The 19,304-nt window shown below is 46.3% G+C and overlaps 2 non-coding genes across 2 annotated transcripts; both read right to left on the bottom strand.

Moving 5' to 3' along the window:
- Positions 1-268: 268 nt before the first annotated feature.
- Positions 269-432, bottom strand: LOC132813182 (U1 spliceosomal RNA). Its single transcript, XR_009643985.1, has one exon. It is a non-coding gene; the product is annotated as a U1 spliceosomal RNA (small nuclear RNA).
- An 18,258-nt stretch (positions 433-18,690) lies between these two features.
- On the bottom strand, positions 18,691-18,763 carry trnav-cac (transfer RNA valine (anticodon CAC)). The gene has a single exon. It is a non-coding gene; the product is annotated as a tRNA-Val (tRNA).
- Positions 18,764-19,304: the final 541 nt, after the last annotated feature.

Below are 19,304 nucleotides of genomic sequence, written 5' to 3'. Positions count from 1 at the left end.
CCGGCCCAACACGTCCACACCGACCCGCCAAAGTGCAACCCACCCATACCCCTACATTTACCCCTTACCTAGCACTACGGGCAATTTAGCACAGCCAATTCACCTGACCCGCACATCTTTGGACTGTGGGAGGAGACCGGAGCAAACCCACACAGACACGGGGAGAACATGCAAACTCCACGCAGTCAGTCGCCTGATTCGGGATTGAACCTGGGTCTCAGGCGCTGTGAGGCAGCAGTGCTAACCACTGTGCCACCGTGCCGCCCACAAGGGGAGAGCGCGAACGCAGACCCCCACTACCACAAATTTTGCTGTTGAGTATCCCGCATTTGGTGACATCGCAGGCGTCAGCACACCCGAAGTGCAATGGGATAGCCTCGTCCTGGGAGCGCCACCGCAATGATCATGGTATCTCCCCTGCCAGGTTAGTATAGAGACTTGTAGAGACTCTTCTTCATGAATCTCTGCCTTACCCACAGAGACAGTATATTTAATAGGAATTAGACAAAGACATATCAGTCACATGGGCGATTGTCATTACATAGTTTAAAGCTGGTAATTATGACCTTACAAAGCTTGATGAATGGCGATGTCCTGCGTTAACGTATGAATGGATGACAGAAACTGATTATCGTATTGTTCATGATTATGTGTTGATGGGAAGAGATTAAGGCTGGAGGGTTCTTCCTTCAGTAAATGGGGGATTCACTTACCTATGCTAATATGGAGGGGAGGTAAGACAATGGGAGCGGGAGGCAGTTTAACAGGGTTGTGCCCAGGGCTCTCAGTCTTGTCTGGAAAGGGCAAATTCCTCTGTCTGGGGTTACGGGGGAATCCACATGTGTGGCTGCAAGAGGTTCTATTTTGAGATATTGTCAGCCTCCCCCCGTCTGAGGTGTTCTGTCTGTATTGAAAGAGTACAGGCATTCAGTTAATGAAATATGGCCTTTGGCAAGGGAATGTTTAACCCTTGAGACCCCACAGTGTCCTGAAAGAGAAACAAAAGGTATGGAACAGGCCCCTCTATGGTATTTTAACTTCCTCGTTCTGACCAGGAATCTGTTGACCAGAATTGGATGCAATGATTGACTGTGACCTAACTAGAGCTTTGTCAATGGTCAGCATCTTTTCCATGAGTTTGTTATCATTCCCCCATTAATGAAGCCCAGCATCCCATTTGTTTTACTCAAAACACTTTATGTTTTCTCTCCTTTAATAAGTGGTGCACATTGTCCCCCATTCCTGCTGTCCTGCACGTTGTGTCTGTGCCATTCAAATATATATTGACTTTCTACATTGCTTCTCTCAAAATGAATGAACTTATTGTGTGTTCTCATGAAGAGACATATTCCACTCAAATTATTAACTCTCCTCCACACATTCTACCGCCTGGAAAACAGAAGAGTGTAGCACCGGAATAATCGGCCCACCATGTCTGTGTGGATCATGAAGCTATTCCAAACTAATTCCATCTGCCTGTACATGATCCATATCTCTGCCAACCCATGTCTGCTTATGTGTCTGCCCAAATGCCTCTTAAACGTTGTGATTGTTTCTGCTTTTCCCAACTCTCAGGCAAGTACATTCCAGTCACTGACCCACCTTCTGCACAAGAAAATTGCCAACACAACTGCCTTTAAACTTGCACATGTTATTGGAAATGCTCAGCAGATCATGCAGCATCTGTGAAGAAAAATCAGTTCATGTTTCGGGTCTGGTCACCCTTCCTCAGAAACGTTAACTTTAATTTATCTTCATAGAAGCTGCTCGACCTGCTGAACATTTCCCGAAAATGTTTTTGTTTCTGGTTTACAGCATCTGCAGTTGTTTCAGTTTTCATTTCCTTTAAACTTGCCCCTACTCCCCTTAAATCTATGGCCTCTAGAATTTGCCATTTTCACCGTGGAAAAGGATTCAGATTATTCACTCTGAGCCTTTCAGATCACCCGCAGCCACTGACTTTCACAAGACAAAAATCCAAGTCTTTCCAACCTCTCCCAATCCAGGCAACATCCTTGTAAACCTTTTCTCTCACTGCACTAAGCCTCCACATCCTCCTTTTTATATGGTGATCAAAACAGCACACAATACCCCAAAGGTGGCCTAATGACAGTTTTATAATCACTCCCCTGACAGAAGAAGGCAAGCCTGCCATCCACCTCCTTCACCACTTTCAGGGAGCTGTGAACTTGCCCCTGAAGATCCCTGTGTACATCAATGCTGCTGAGAGGCCTTCGGTTTAGTGAATACATTCCTCTTGCAATGAGCCTCCCAAAATACATCACCTCACACTTGTCTGGATTAAAATCTATCTCCGTATGGGTTTACCAACGGATCTCTTTCTTGCTGTATCCATTGACACCATTTTTCACGATTCACAACTTCATCAATTTGTACCATCTAGAAACTTGCTAATTAAATCATTTACATTTCCATGCTAATCATTGGTATATGTTACAGACAATAGATTATCCAATTCTGATCCTTGTGTAATAACACTGACCACAGAACTCCAGCCAGCAACATGCTGTGGAAGGAACATATTTCATTTAGTCAGTCAGTTAGAAAGCATTCCAGGCATTGGTGTGGCATTAGATGTTCCAAGATATTCACAGTCCTGGTTAAAACACCCTAGAGCAGATTTTCAGTTCTGTGTACACTACCTAGGGACTCCTCCAGAACCCAGTATAAAACAGTAAACATTATCTCCTGCTGTGGAAGGACAACCTGTGTTGGTCTGAGCATGAACACAGAGTAGATTTACCTTGATGATAATCTAACCCCTGAAGACAAACAACCGGAACAAGTTAAGCAAGTACAAAAAAAACATGTTATGGCACAGAAAGGGGCCCATCAAATCCAAGCTGGCTCTCTGTAGCAGAATCCATTATTCTCATTCTCCAGCTGTTCCCAAAACCCTGAAAGTTTATTTCTCTCATATCTGATATAATTGTATTCATTAATCATGGATCACCTCTACTTGCACCACCATAATAGGCAGCATGTTCTGCATATTTCCAGCCAGTGGAACACTTGCTCATCTCCCACTTTCTCAAAACGTTATACCTAATCTTAAATTTTGAGCCATCACCTATCAAGTGCAATTTATTTTATTGTCTGCTCTATCTAGATGTGTTATAATCATATCCATTTTATTCTATCATGATTTTTTCAACTTGATTTCTTCAAAGAAAATAGCATTTTTTCCAAATCAATCCAGTGACTGCATTTTCTTCATCAGTGCACCACACCAATATGTCTGTACTCCACACCCTGAAGATCAGGAATCTGTTGACCTGAATTGGACACAATGATTGACTGTGACCTAACTAGTCAATGAAATTGTTTAATGAAACCCAGGATCCCATATGTTTTGATCAAAACACTTTGATTATGTCCTCTCTCCTTTAAAGAATTGTACACCTTGCCCCCCTTCCCTCAGTCTCTACTCTTTGTGTCTGTGCCATGCAAATATATATTTCTTTTCTACATTGCTTCTCTCAAAATGTATCAACTCACTGTATGTTCTAAAAAAAACATTAACTCTCGCTCCACACATTGTGCCCCTTGGAAAACAGAACATTACAGCACCGGAATAATTGGCCCATCATGTCTGTGCAGACCATGATGCCGTTCCAAACTAATTCCACCTGCCTGCACATGATCCATATCCCTGCCTACCCCTTGCCTGCTTATGTGCCTGCCCAAATGCCTCTTAAGCATTGTGATTGTTTCTGCTTTTATCACCTCCCAGGAGAGTACATTCTACTCAACTATCACCTTTTGTATTAAAACTTGCCTGACATAACTCTCTTGAAACTTTCACATGCTGTTGGAAATGCTCAGCAGGTCTTGCAGCATCTGAGAAAATAAAAATCCATTAATGTTTCGGGTCCTTCATCAGAAACGTGAACTCTGATTTCTCTTCACAGGTGCTTCCAGACTTGTCGAACATTTCCAGAAACTTTTGTTTTTGTTTCTGATCAACCGCATCTTCCGTTCTTTCGGTTTTTATTTTCTTTAAATTTCCCCATCCCCTGAAATCTATGTCCTCTAGAATTTGTCATTTCTACCGTGGAAAAAGATTCAGATTATAGAACATAGAACAATAAAGCGCAGAACAGGCCCTTCAGCCCTCAAAGTTGCATCGACCTGTGGAATTTTCTCAACTCGTCCCCCTACACTATCCCAAAATCATCTGTGAGCTTATCTAAGGATTAATTAAAACTCCCTAATGGAGCTGAGTTGACCACCTGAGCTGGTAGGGCATTCCACACACTTACCACTCTCTCTGTAAAGAATTTGCCTCTGACATCTGTCTTAAATCTATCACCCCTCAATTTATAGTTGTTCTCTCTCGTACAAGCTGTCGTCCTCATCCTAGGAAAAAGGCTTTCCCTGTCTACCCTATCTAATCCTCTGACTATCTTGTATGTCTCTATTAAATCCTCCCTTAGCCGCCTTCTTTCCAATGAGAAAAGACCCAGGTTTCTCAGCTTTTCTCATAAGACCTTCCCTCCAGACCAGGCACCATCCTGATAAATCTCCTCTGCACCTTTTCCAATGCTTCCACATCGTATTTGTAACGGGGCGACCACAGCTGTAAACAATATTTCAACTGTGGCCGCACCATCATTTTGTAGCGTTGCAGTATGATATTGTGGTTCCAGAACTCAATCCCTCTCCCAATGAAACCTAACACACCGTATGCCCCCTTAACAGCACTATCCACCTGGGTGGCAACTTTCAAGGATCTATGGACATGGACTCCAAGATCCCTCTGCACATCCACACTACCAAAATCTTTCCATTGACCCAGTATTCTGCCTTCCTGTTATTCTTCCCAAAGTGCATCACCTCACATTTAGGTGCATTGAACTCCACTTGCACCTCTCGCCAGAAGTGAGAGAAATCAGACATGATATAAAGATCCAACAGAGTCACTAAATACATTTGGCCATAAAGGGAACATGATTATCTTGTATGTCAGTGAGCAAAGGTTTCAAACAACATTGTGTGTGGTCAAGCACCAACACAGACACATATACACACACACACACACATACACACACACACACACACACACACACACACATACACACACACACACATACACACACACACACATACACACACACACATACACACACACACACACAGACACACACACACACATACACACACACACACACACACATACACACACACACATAAGTGTATGAGTGTTCCAGTGAACTGACTGCAGAAATTATTTAACATTATCCAGTTCACAATCTAAAAACACTCACAGACAGAGAAGCCATAAATATGTTGTGTTTATGGGAAAGGATTCACCAGATCATCCAACTTGGAGATATGCGAGGAGATCAGCACCATGGAAATATCTGGATTGTCAGAAGGATTGAAAATTCACAGACCTACTGGAGACTCATTGACACAGACATTCTGTGCGAAGAGATTTATTTTGTCATCCAGCTTCATGTCACACCAGTGGCTTTACACTGACAAGAGAGCTTTCCCCTGACTGTGGGGGAAAAAAACTTTAAGATCTGTAAATGTCTTAAATTCAATGGTCTTTATTTAACATCACCCTATTCACATGGGGGAGAAGTCGTTCAGCTGTTCCATGTGTGGGAAGGTATTCACTTGGGGATCCAGCAGTGCCTTGCTCTTTCTTCCTTGATAAGAGACTCAAGCATTTTCCCCACGGCAGATGTTGCACTAACTGATCTATACTACCCCATCTTTTGTCTACCTTCCTTTTTAAACAGCGGCGCCAATGTTTTCCAATCTGCTGGAACTGCCCCAGAGTCCAGCAAATTGGGAAAATTACTGACGGTGCAACTGTTCTATCCCCCGCTGTCTCTTTTAGCACGCTGGGATGCATTCCACCAGGACAGAAGACTTGTCTATCATTAGCTCCATGGGCTTGCCCAACACTAGCGTTCCGTAATAATATTTGTTTCCAGGTCCTCACCAACTCCATCTCTTTGTCAATCTCTGGCATGTTATTAGCGCCCTCCACTGTGAAGACCGATACAAAATACCTGTTCAGTGCCTCCGCCATTTCATCACACCCCATAACTAAATGTCCCTCCTCATCCCCTGAAGGACCAACATTTACCTTAGCCACTCTTTTTCATTTAAAGTTTTCATAGAAACTTCTGCTATCTGTCTTTAAATTATGTGGTACATCTTTTCTCTCCTGTTCTTTCCTACGGTTCTTTCTCACTCTTTTTGTGACTTTCTTCTGATCTTTAACGCTTTCCCAAACTTCCAGTTTCATGCTGTTTTTGACCACTTTGTGTGCCTCATCTTTCAATGTGAGAGATGGGAAGGGAGAGTGGGGAGGGGACGGGAGGGAGAGGTGAGGAGGGAGGGGGAGAAGAGAGGGTGGAGGAAGGGGAGGTGCGGGGATAATTGGATTGGGGAAAGAGGCATGGCAGAGGAAAGAAGGGGTGGAGAGAGGGCTGTAGGAGAGAGGGGGTAGGAGAGAGCTGGGAACGGTGGGCGAGAGTAGGAGGAGAGATGGGAGGAGAGGGAACAGGAGGACAGGGGGTGAGGAGCAAGGAGTGGATGGCGTAAGGGGGAGTAGAGTGGTGGAGGGTGTATGGGAAGGGGGTTGTAGGAGAGAAGGAGAGGAATGAAGGAGAGGAGTAGAGGTGGGGAGAACGTGGAAGGTGGAGGACGGGAGGAGACAGCGAATGAAGTGGGGGGACGAGTGATGGGGAAGAAGGGAAGGAGAGGGGTTAGGAGAGAGGAGGAAGTGAGGACGTAGGGGGCGTTTGGGGTGTGAGGCGAGGGGGAGTTTGGGGTGGAGTAGGAGATAGGTGGTGGGAGGTAGACGAGAGAGGGACATGAGGATTGGGGAGGAAAGAGGTGAAGATGAGGAGGAGGGGAGGACAGTGGGAGGTGAAGGGGAGGAGAGGCGGAAGTGGGGGAAGGAGGTGGAAGGTGAACAGGGAAATGGAGCAGAGCCAGGGAGGAGAGCCAGGGAGGAGGGGGCAGGAGAGATGGGAGAGTAGAAGGGAGGACAGGTGGGAGGAGAGGATACAAGGGGGTAGGGAAGGAGTTCAGGAGAAGGGGTGAAGAAGAGGGGGGTGGGAAAGGGGAAGAAGTGAGTGTGGAGAAGAGGGGAACGAGAGGGCAGGGAAGCGGGAGAGGAGGGGAGGTGAAGAAAGGAGAGGTGGAAGAAGAGAAGGGGTGAGGAGAGGGAATGAGGAGAGAGGGGAGAGTGGAGAGGTGAGGGGGAGAGGGGAGAAAGAGGAGAAGGGGAGGTGAAGGGGAGGAGAGAGAAGAGAGGGGGACAGGAGAAAGGAGAGACGGGAGGGGGAGATGAGACAGCGGTGAGGAGAGAGGGGAAAGGGGAAGAAGAAAGGGGAGAGGAGACAGTGATGAGGAGTGAGAGGAGAGAGTAGTGAGGAATGAGAGGAGAGGGGAGAGGAGAGAGGGAAGAGGAGAAAGAAGAGAAGGAGAAGGAGGAGAGTGGGATAAGAGAGGGGAGTGGGAGAGGGGAGATGGGAGAGGGAGAGCATGGGGGAGGAGAGGGGGGATGAGGAAGATGGGGAGGAGAGAGAGGAGAGAGGGAGAGGAGAGAGAGGGAGAGGAGAGAGAATGGGAGGAGAGGTGTATGGAGCGGGGAAGGAGAGAGGGGGGAGGTTAGGGGGTGTACGAAGAGGGGGAGGAGAGAGAGATGTAGGAGAGTGAGGGGCGAGGAGAGAGGGGAATGAGAGGGGGAAGAGGGGGGGAGAGAGTGGGAGGAGAGAGGGGAAGGACAGAGAGTGGGAGGAGAGAGAGGGGAGGAGAGAGGGCGCAGAAAAGAGGGGTGAAAGAGAGAGAGGGAGAGGAGAGAGAGGTGGAGGAAAGAGGGGCAGGGAGAATGAGGCAGACAGCAGCAGGGGCAAAGGAGGGTTTCAGAGGGGGGAGGAGGAGAGTGGGTGAGGTGTGGGGGCGAGGAGGAGGAGAGCGGGGGGATGTTAGCGGGGAGAGAAGAGGTGAGGGGGAGTAGGTGGTGGCATGGAAAGAGGGAATAGACAGCAGGAGGCGTGGGAACAGAAGGAGGTGGCGAGAAGAATTCGGGAGGACAGAGTGGTTGAAGGTGGGGAGGAGGAGATTGGGTGAAAGACAGAAGTGCAGATGGGTAGGACAGTGAAAGTGGGGGCGGAAAACGAGGAGGGAATCGTGAAGACAGGTGAGGGCAGGGTGGCAGAGGAGAGGGGAGTAGGATACTGGGGGAAAGAGAGGGGTGGAAAGATGGTTAGGAGAGTAACCCACATAGACCTTGCTCTGTCTGAACAGTTCACCTTACCCTTTGGGCAACTCCACTATGGCCAGTCCACCCAGACCTGCACACCATTGGACCGAGTGAGGAAACCCATGCAGACACTGGGGAGAATGTACACACTCTACACAGACGGTTGCCTTGGGCAGGATTTGAACTGGGTCCCTGGCAGTGTGAGGCAGCAGTGGTAACCACTGAGCCACCGTGCGACCGTAATGAGAGAGAGAGAGAGATGAAGTGAGAGTGGGGGAAGAGAGAGTTGAGAGGGGGAGAGAAGAGTGAGGCAAGAGAGAGGGGAGAGCGAAAAGAGATGGGAGAGAGAAGAGAGAGTGGAGGAGAGAGAGGGAGAAGAGGGTAGGAGGAGAAGAGGGGTGAAGAAGAGGTGGAGAAGAGAGCAGAAGAATGAGAGTGTGAAAGAGAAAACGAGAGAGGAGAGAGAAGTGAAAGAGAGAGCGACAGTGAGAGAGATAGAAAAGGCAAAAAGGGAACAAGTGACCCCCAGCCCACACTCTGTCACACTCAGACAGAGCTGAAAATGTGTTGCTGGAAAATCGCAGCAGGTCAGGCAACATCCAAGGAACAGTAGATTCGACATTTCAGGCATAAGGCCCTTCTTCAGGAATGAGGAAAGTGTGTCCAGCAGGCTAAGATAAAAGGTAGGGAGGAAGGACTTGGAGAAGGGGCGTTGTAGATGCGCTAGGTAGAAGGAGGTCAAGGTGAGTGTGATGGGCCGGAGTGGGGTGGGGGTGGAGAGGTCAGGAAGAAGATTACAGGTTAGGAAGGCGGTGCTGAGTTCGAGGTCGGTTCCGTCGACAGGTGCTGAGGAAGGAGATGTGGCTGTGGTAGCAAGTCTGTTTGAGAATGTGGCTGAAGAGCTTCTGTGCAGAGGAGATGACCTGGGGTGTGCAGTGAGCGAGGGAGGGACTCCCTCTGCAATCTTCTTCGTGACCTCTCTGCCCTCACCCCACTCTGGCCTATTACCCTCACCTTGACCTCCTTCCATCTATCGCATCACCAATGCCCCTCCCACAAGTTCCTCCTCCCTACCTTTTATCTTAGCCTGCTGGACACACTTTCCTCATTCCTGAAGAAGGGCTTTATGCCTGAAATGTCGAATCTCCTGTTTCTTGGATGCTGCCTGACCTGCTGCGCTTTTCCAACAACACATTTTCAGCTCTGATCTCCAGCATCTGCAGTCCTCACTTTCTCCTCACAGACAGACAGAGACAGTAACAGGTCAATACTCCCCCTGTCAGCCCGCATGGCTTGAGGATAATGGCTGACTGAGCAATGTTCAAATACTCCCAGAATCTATTACCCAAGCCCCATCTACTCCCCAACCTAGTTCATCCTGTCAGCTCCCAACTACCTCCAACTGGAACACACCTCCCCCAGGTATGGGATACACCAACAATCACCTAAGACTTTGGTACAGATCGTCAGGGAGGAAATGATGGAGAAATTGTATGCAGTGATTGGTAATGACTGAGGATGCAACACTCAAATGCCAATTATTTCCAGTTTGTGATGAATCGATTGATCAAGTCAGATCTAGAGTAAATGTTTCTTTGGCGTTTCCTGTCTATGAATCTTCTTCAAATATTCAAAGAAGTTTAATAAAGGCAGTGTCAGTCCAGGTGAGAAATCAGAGAGACAAATAATTCCCTTTGTTTGATACTTTTGTGTATATATCCTTCCTTGAAATCCTTGGAGAAAGAAGCTTCAAAGATCCATCACTATTAGGGCAGAGAGAAAAGAATAATCAAAATAAAGTAAGAAATTGTCTCTAAACATTAACATTATTTCTCTCTCCCAAAAGGTGCCAGTCCTATTGGGTTCCTCCTGCACCCTCTCGATAATTTCAGAAACTCGCATTATCCCTCCTCCAGGTCGAGGGTGATCAGTTTACTCACAACAGAGATCATCATACATTGTGAAGGATGGGAGGGTCCAGAGAGGGGATAGACTCATTCATTTACCAGTAAGATTAAGGAGTGATTTAGGATGCAATGGAGCAACTGGAGTTGAAGCGAGATGCAATAGAGCTTATTGGCTTATAATTGGTATAGATAAGGAAGATGAAAACAAGATGTTCACATTAGCTGGGGGAAATGGACAAAGAAATACAAAAATTAAGATTGTGGATAGATTGACAGGGAGGATTTGATGAAGTCGCTATATGGAAGAGATTCAATGTCCACTGTATCTTAATGGATCTCATTTGGACTGAACAGCCTGAAGTTCTGTATTTAATTTTCAGATTCTGTCAAGCCATGTGCTTGAATTATCCCAGTACCAGAGTCATAGTGATGTAGCTCAGGCAGTCATTTTGAACGATCTGGGTATCTTCTAATTCCCAGTTCCTTTCCCTCTGGGTGTTTGCAGACCCCTCAAGCTCTCTGACACTTTTGGTAATGAAAGCAGGAAAATTGGTGACAGACTCTGAAAACAGTGAGAGCTCCAGTTGTTCCACCGCCCTTCAGATCCCCGCTAACCTTCCTGCTTTTTGGAAATCGGCACGCCTGGTTGGTGACAGGCTGTATGACTCCAATGGTCAGCAGTGGGCTGAAAGATAAAGGTTGGTAGTTTGACACTATCCAGGTATGGAGCTTTGGTTGTTCCAGATCAGACTATGGGAATACTACCCTAGCTCCATTTAAACCGGAAAATCCATGGCAAGGTTGAATTGCAGCCCAAACTATTGATGATTCTGTGTTCCCTGGCTCCACATGGAGTAAGATAGGGACAAACACTGCTCTCTCCAGACCCCTGCTGTCAACAGACAGTGGCCACTGCAGCTCCCTGCACAGCCCTGGGACACAGCTTACAGAAACTCCCCCATCCCCACTCCCACCTCATGAATGGCGCTTCCCGTGTGAAAATCTTTACATTTAATACGGGAACGGTTGCAATCCAACCCCTGTCCCCAAGATGAGAAGCTGCAGGATTTTGTAATGAGAACAGTGTTATGAAGTTGAAGACGTGCCCTCCACCTTCAAATGAGAGTGAATGCTGTTCGGAACTGAGCGCTGACAAATACCTGTGATGACCAGCTCGCAGTCTCAGCCTGTACTGGAAAATTGGAAAGATGTAACGGTTGGCTGTGGAACAAGTCAGTTTTGCTTGGTAATTTAGAAACAATTCCAATTTTACCAATCAATTTAAATTATGCCTCAGAATACTAAAATCCAATCGCTCTTGAATTTAGTGTTTAGAAACACTGCAGAACCGGGTGCTTCCACAATGTTACTCCCACTGACCATTGCCCATGAAACATGCCCAGGTTCTCAGTTGAGGATTTGTGCTGGGAACCTTTGCCCCTTGGCTTTGAACCAGGCCGCCTGCCCAAGGAAAGCAAATGTGGTACTGTTTTTAGTGGAAGGATCAGAGTCCAGGAACTCCACTGTGACACAGAATGGCCATCAGTGCTGTACACATCTGTGCATATTCAAAACCAGTTTGGCGAACACTGTGAAAATGTTTCACACAGAAATGAAATGGGATTGTATTCCGTTTCATCACTCGAGCATGTATGAGCGAGCAAATTCAAAGCCAGGTTTGCTGACGTGAACAGCAAGTTACAAATCTCTGCTCATGTCAGTCTGAAAGGCTGCCATCGGGAATAAGGCTATTCTTGCCCGATTTTGAAGCGGGGAGTTTTCGTGTATGAGGTGACTCTAACAGCCACTACACTACAGGAAATATCCCCGCGAGCAGCTGGTGTTCAGAGTCGGCCAGCACTAAAATTTACAGCGGCTCAACGCTTCATCTTTCTGTTTCCAGGAGCTGGTTATTCTCCAGCGTAATTGGCATCATTTAAAAAATAAAATCACGTGAAATTGCTCACAAAATATAAACAAAGATGGTGTCAGGGATGCACAGTTTGGAATGTCGGGCGAGCCTGAACATACTGGGACGTCTTACCCTTCATCGTCAGGCATGACCTTAAGGAAGGTTTGTCAACAGAAAAATTTGAGTTATTGATCTCTGCAATATGGGGCGAGTTAAAAACTGGAGAGCATAGGTTTAAGGTGAGACGGGTAAAATATAAAACGGAATGAGGCACCTATCCCACAGAGAAGGTTGTGCGTGTATGGAATCAGCGACCAGAGGAAGTGGAGGAGGCTCGTACACTCAGAAGATTTCAAAGGCAACCGGCTGAGCTTCTGGATAGGAAAGGTTTAGTGGGATAGGGGCCAGATGCTGGGAAATGGGAGTTTGTTTAAAATGCATTTGAAGAGACATTGAAGCATGAATGCTGTTCTGGGGACAGTGCGAGGGCAATCAGCCATAAACAGCTCCCAGATCCTTCAGAGCAATTCCAAACTGCACTCCCAAAATGTATTGGAAACTTGGTGCACCGCCACCTCCCGGAAAGCTCCGAAATGAGGGAAAAGAAAGAACTGAACATGAACGGACCATGAAAAGTTAAGAGATTCCCAAACACAGTCTCGTTTAGATTAATTTGCCCATCCGATCAACAATGCGGCAGTGCCTGCTTCCTCCATCTCCAGGGCAGAAGGGAAGGAAATAAAAGAAATTTAAGACCATATGACATCACAATATAGTGGAATTATTTTCCCATTCGCCAGAACACCAAATAATGGGAAGTAAAGTCACTGCAGGATTTTGTTTCACAACAGCGATGCAATACCAATCTCCGTTCTGTTTCAGTGAAAACAGTGAATAACACAACTTGGCCGGAACATGATGCAGCAGTAGAACCGCTTGAGACCGGGACATTTCATGTGGGACGCAAACGTGATCATAACAGCATGAACATTGACAGGATAGAGAGTGTGCACTCTCCCAAATCAGAGGTACATTTCCAAAAGCAAAACCACATGGTTGTGTTGGAATTTAAACACAGCAGCATTTAACAGGCTACAGTAAAACAGACAGCAAACCCACAAAGGGCAGCGGTTGGATCTGAACTCGAGCCACCTAAGAGTTTGTAGTGAGAAAGCGGTTTCTTCGGTCACTTGGCCACGAAACCAGCCACAGCTGCAGTATATTGTCTTACACCTTCCATGGTACTCCTGTGAAACATTAGAAGCAAAGTCACAGGGAAACAGTTCTGTGATCCCTCTCCTGCTGGCACAGCTGCAGGGATATGCCCAACTACAATATCAATCTCGCAACAAACTTTCAATCCAGCCAAAAATCATTTGATAGCTGGAATCAAGCTTATGAGATTTGCTAAAGCCACAAATGTAATGTCTGTATGAGAGAATGTATATTCGGTTATGATTGGGCAAAGTAACCATGAGCTGCATGATATTGCTGGTATTTGGATTGTTGCTTTGGTAAATGATTTCGTCCTCTGCTCGAAACAGGACAACTTTCAGTTTTTGAGGATATTAACAGAAGTCAAAAGCTGATTACCACACCCCACACCAGAAGATGTTAAAGAGGTGCTAACTGTACCTGAGTGCTCTTTGTTCTCGATGTGAAGAGCGCTCTGCCTGAGTCACCTTCATGTCTCTGGTTGCTGAGTGAATCACAAAGAAGGAGTCCCTCAATGCAGACAAAAAGCAATGGTAAGCTGAGTCTACCTACTCAGACTCTTTTCAGCTACAAATGTTTCGGTGACTGCGTGAGAATATATGTTCGGTTATGATTTGGTCAAATAACCATGAGCTGCTTGACATTACTGCAATTTCGATTCTTGCTTTGCTAAATGATTTCACCCATTGCTCGAAACAGGACAACTTTCACGTTTACACGGAACACCAAACACACCGGACTACAGGGAAAATGCACAAAGCTGAGCAGGCCGTGTTCACATCATACCGTGCAGCATAATTTCAGTCACTGTGTCTGTTCGAGATGCCACTTTCCTTGCCTTTTACCTTAAACGTGCAATTGGCTGCAGGGATGTTCACACCGGGACATGAGCCACATCGATACCGACTGACTTGGAAACCTGTGTGGGAATCGACGAGAAGCGACTCAATAAATTTTGCTAAATTCCATGGTGCTTATTAGAAATGCAGTTTCTGTTCACCTCAATTTAAAAGGCAGTTTGTGAACATAGTAACTGAAGTCAAAAGGTAATTATCTCACCCCACCCCAACTCCGGGAGAGGTGCTAACTGCCCTTGAGTGCTTTTCGTTCTCGATGTGAAGAGCTCTCACGCCTGAGTCACCTTCACGTCTCTTGTTGCTGAGTGACTCACAAAGAAGGAATTTCACCAGAGCTGCAACTGCCTCACTTTCCCACTCGCCCTGCCCGTTTACATTTTCCTGCTCGTCAGTGATTTAAAGAAAACCAAATGGTTGCGATGTTATTCTGCAGCCTCTCTGTCAATTCCTCCGTTTCAGTTCCAACATGGCTTAGATCTCGGGGCTCAACTTAATACTAGCGAGGCTATGAAATCACAAGTCCAGAGGTTCCTCTGAGAGTGTAATTTCTTTCATTGCTGTTGCTGATTGAATGAGTCACTATAACGTGCGAACTGATCCAAACCATAATTCAGCACCTCTGCTGCCAATTCTCGCACGTTGAATAACGACAGAGAGCTTCCAAATGAGGCCTTGCAGAGACGACTTTGGTGTACATTTGACAGACAGACTAGTTCAGGAATCCGTGGTGTACTGTGACACCAGCGCATCAGCCTCTTCCCTGTCTTTGAACCGGGCCGCCTGCGCAAGGAATGCAAATGCGGGACAGTTTTTCGTGGAAGGAATCAGAACGCGGTAACTACACTCTCAAACAGAATGACTTATGATCAGAACCAGGTTGGAGAAAACCTTTACAATGCTTTGCTCACTAATTAAATGGAATTGCATCACATTTCACAAAGGCAGCAGATTTGTTCGAGCATTTTCGAAGGCAGGTTTGCAGATGGGAAAGCAAGCAAGAAAGCTCCGTTCTTGTCCATATAAAAGGCTGCAGTTGAAGAACAAAGCAGTTTCGGCCCAGTTTCGAACAGGGGACCTTTCGCGCGTGAGGCGAACGTGAGGACCACTACACTACAGAAACAAGCCTCAGCCGGGCGCGCTGCGGCTCTGTGGCATCCAGCACTCAAAGTTGAAGCCATTCTACGTTTCACCTTTCTTTTTCCAATAGCTCGTTGTTATCCAGGGTAATTGACATCTTGAAAAAGTTAAAAAAAAAAGACGTGAAATTGATGACAAAATATAGACAAGGATGTCGTCAATGTTTGGACTGCAGAGTGAAGTGGAATACTAGGACAACTTTCCCGGCAGCATAACGGCTGCGACATGATTTTATGGAAGGGTTGTAAACTGAGTATTTACGTGTTTTACCCAAGCTGTGGAGAGTTGGAAACTCGAGAGCATAGGTTTAAGGTGAGTGGTCTGAAATTGACAAAGGACCCCGAGGCACATTTCCCACACACAAGGTTGTGGGTGTATGGAATGAGCTACCAGAGGGAGTGGAGGAGGCTATTGCACTCAGAAAATTGCAATAGTAATCGGATGAGTTTCTGGAATAGTATGGGTTTAGAGGGATTGAGGAGAAATGCTGTGGAACGGGACTTGTTTCATTTTGGTGATGTGGTGAGCATGGATGAGATACACCGAAGTATCTGTTTCCACGCGGTGTATCCCAATAACCTTGTGTTGCTTACACCGGTTTTAAAGGATTACTATTTAGCAGAGCTGGCCGTCGCAGTCTGTAGCACAATCATTTAGTCTGTTCGACTCCTTACGGGAAAGGTAGTATTGTGAAACACTGCAGAAACGAACGACTTCCTTACTTTTGCTCCGACTGACCATACTTCGTGAAATTTTCCCAGATCCTTAGTTGAGGATTTTTGCTGCTGGAAGTTACCTCAGAACCCGTGTTAACTCGTAACGTATTGAGCGAATAGCAAACAGAAAGCATTTAACACGGAACACAATCAAAGTTGGCATACCTAATGCTTATTCAGACACAGCGAAGCATGAACGCTAAATGTGAGAGAGTCCGTGGTCAACAGGCATAAAGTAATCTCACAACTATCAACTCCAAACTACTCTTTCAGACATACTGCAGCCTTAGTGCACCACCACTTCCCAGACAATGCTGAAAAGAGAGAAAGAACGAATATCATAAGTATGGGCCATAAAAAAGTGAATTTCAACAATCACAGTCTTGATGAGATTACCTTTCCCTTCTGATGTCTCCAGGACGGAAACGATGGAAACGGAAGAAATTCAATAACATATTCATTGGAACGATTTTACCATTCGCCAGAAAGCCAAATAATGATGAATTGACTCACCGCAGGACTCTGTTTCACAACAGCGATGAAATAACAGTCTCCATTCGGTTCCAGTAAAAACGCAACTTGCCTGCAATGTTAGGCGAGAGTCGAAGCGATTACCATCACGACAGCAGAGAAACGTTGCAATAGTCAGTACGTTTCCACACCACAGTTAAATCCCCGGGGGCATCCATGCAACGGGGATCGAAGTAGCATTTTAACAGTGCTGCGGCGATGGAGTCGATCAGCTGAAACAGCAGTGGTGGGATTCGAACCCACGCCCCTTTCAGGACTGGAACCTGGATCCAGTACCTTAGACCGCTCGGCTTGTAAAAGGCTGCAATTGAAGAACAAAGCAGTCTCTGCCCAGTTTCGAACTGGGGGGACCTTTGCGCGCGTGAGGCGAACGTGATGACCACTGCACTACAGAAACAAGCCTCAGCCAGCCGCGTTGCGGCTCTTTGGCCCCCAGCACTGGAAGGTGTAGACATTCTCCGTTTCACCTTTCTTTTTCCAACAGCTCGTTGTTATCCAGGGTAATTCACAACTTGAAAACACTGCAGAAACAAACGACTTCCTTACTTTTGCTCCGACTGACCATACTTCGTGAAGTTTTCCCAGATCCTCAGTTGAGGATCCTCCATGGTCCCTCTCCGACTCGCACAGCTGCTGGGATGTGCCCGGCTACAATGTCAATTTCGCAGCAGATAACGAAATCCCATCAATCCGGACAAAAATCAATAGTAAGCTGAGTCTATCTTCTCAGACTCTTTTCAGCGACAAATGTATCTGTGACTGCGTGAGAATATATGTTCGGTTATGATTTGGTCAAATCACCATGAGCTGCTTGACATTACTTCAATTTCGATTCTTGCTTTGCTGAATGAATTCACCCATTGCTCGAAAGAGGACAATTTTCACGTTTACACGGAACACGAAACACACCGGACTACAGGGAAAATGCACAAAGCTGAGCAGGCCGTGTTCCACATCATACCGTGCAGCATAGTTTCAGTCACTGCCTGTTTTGCAGAATAAGTGTCCCAAAGAATGTTCTCCACCTTAAACCGGAGGTAGCATTACAATCCGAGAACGACAGATCACATTGTGAGGATGCTCTGACCTCGGGGCCAGTTCGAGATGCCACTTTCCTTGCCTTTTACATTAACCGTGCCATTTGCTGCAGAGATGTTCACATCTGGACATGCGCCACATCGATACCGACTGACTTGGAAACGAGAAGCGACTCAATAAATCTTGCTAAATTCCATGTTGCTTATTAGAAATGCAGTTTCTGTTCACCTCAATTTAAAAGGCAGTTTCTGAACATAGTAACTGAAGTCACAAGGTAAGTATCTCACCCCACCCTCACTCCGGGAGAGGTGCTAACTGCCCTTGAGTGCTTTTTGTTCTCGATGTGAAGAGCTCTCACGCCTGAGTCACCTTCACGTCTCTTGTTGCTGAGTGACTCACAAAGAAGGAGTTTCACCAGATCTGCAACTGCCTCACTTTCCCACTCGCCCTGCCCGTTTACAGTTTCCTGCTCGTCAGTGATTTAAAGAAAACCAAAAGGTTGCGATGTTATTCTGCAGCCTCTCTGTCAATTCCTCCGTTTCAGTTCCAACATGGCTTAGATCTCGGGCTCACCTTAATACTAGCGACGCTATGAAATCACAAGTCCAGAGGTTGCCCTGAGAGTGCAATTTCTTTCATTGCTGTTGCTGATAGAATGAGTCACTATAACGTGCGAACTGATCCAAACCATGATTCAGCACCTCTGCTGCCAATTCTCGCACGTTGAATAACGACAGGCAGCTTCCAAATGAGGTCTTTCAGATACGACTTTGGGATACATTTGACAGACAGACTAGTTCAGGAATCCGTGGTGTACTGTGACACCAGCACGTCTGCTTCTTCCCTGTCTTTGAACCGGCCCGCCTGCACAAGGAATGCAAACGCGGTACTGCTTTTGCTGGAGGATTCAGAACGCTGTAACTACACTCTGAAGCAGAATGTCATATGATCAGACCCAGGTTGGATAAAAACATTACAATGCTACGCAAACTAATTTCATGGAATTGAATCACAAAGAGAGCAGATTTGTTCGAGCATTTTCGAAGGCAGGTTTGCAGATGGGAGAGCAAGCAAGAAAGCTCCGTTCTTGTTCGTGTAAAAGGCTACAAATGACGAACAAGCCCGTTTCTGTCCAGTTTCGAACTGGGGACCTTTCGCGTGTGAGGCGAACGTGATGACCATTACACTACAGAAACAAGCCTCAGCCGGGCAGGCTGCGGCTCTGTGGCATCCAGCACTGAAAGTTGAAGCCATTCTACGTTTCACCTTTCTTTTTCCAATAGCTCGTTGTTATCCAGGGTAATTGACATCTTGAAAAAGTTAAAAAAAAAGACGTGAAATTAGTGACAAAATATAGACAAGGATGTCGTCAATGTTTGGACTGTAGAGTGAGGTGGAATAGGCTGGGACAACTTTCCTGGCAGCATAACGGCTGCGACATGATTTTATGGAAGGGTTGTAAACTGAGTAATTACGTGTTTTGCCCAAGCTGGGGTGAGTTGGAAACTCGAGAGCATAGGTTTAAGGTGAGTGGTCTGAAATTGACAAAGGACCCCGAGGCACATTTCCCACACACAAGGTTATGCGTGTATGGAATGAGCTACCAGAGGGAGTGGAGGAGGCTATTGCACTCAGAAAATTGCAATGGTAATCGGATGAGTTTCTGGATAGGATGGGTTTAGAGGGATTGAGGAGTAATGCTGTGGAACGGGACTTGTTTCATTTTGGTGATGTGGT

Source organism: Hemiscyllium ocellatum, unplaced genomic scaffold, assembly GCF_020745735.1.
Source record: "Hemiscyllium ocellatum isolate sHemOce1 unplaced genomic scaffold, sHemOce1.pat.X.cur. scaffold_342_pat_ctg1, whole genome shotgun sequence".
NCBI classification, from domain to species: Eukaryota; Metazoa; Chordata; class Chondrichthyes; order Orectolobiformes; family Hemiscylliidae; genus Hemiscyllium; species Hemiscyllium ocellatum.
Note: the sequence above shows the minus strand (reverse complement) of the source record. Positions and strands in the feature narration are given on the sequence as shown.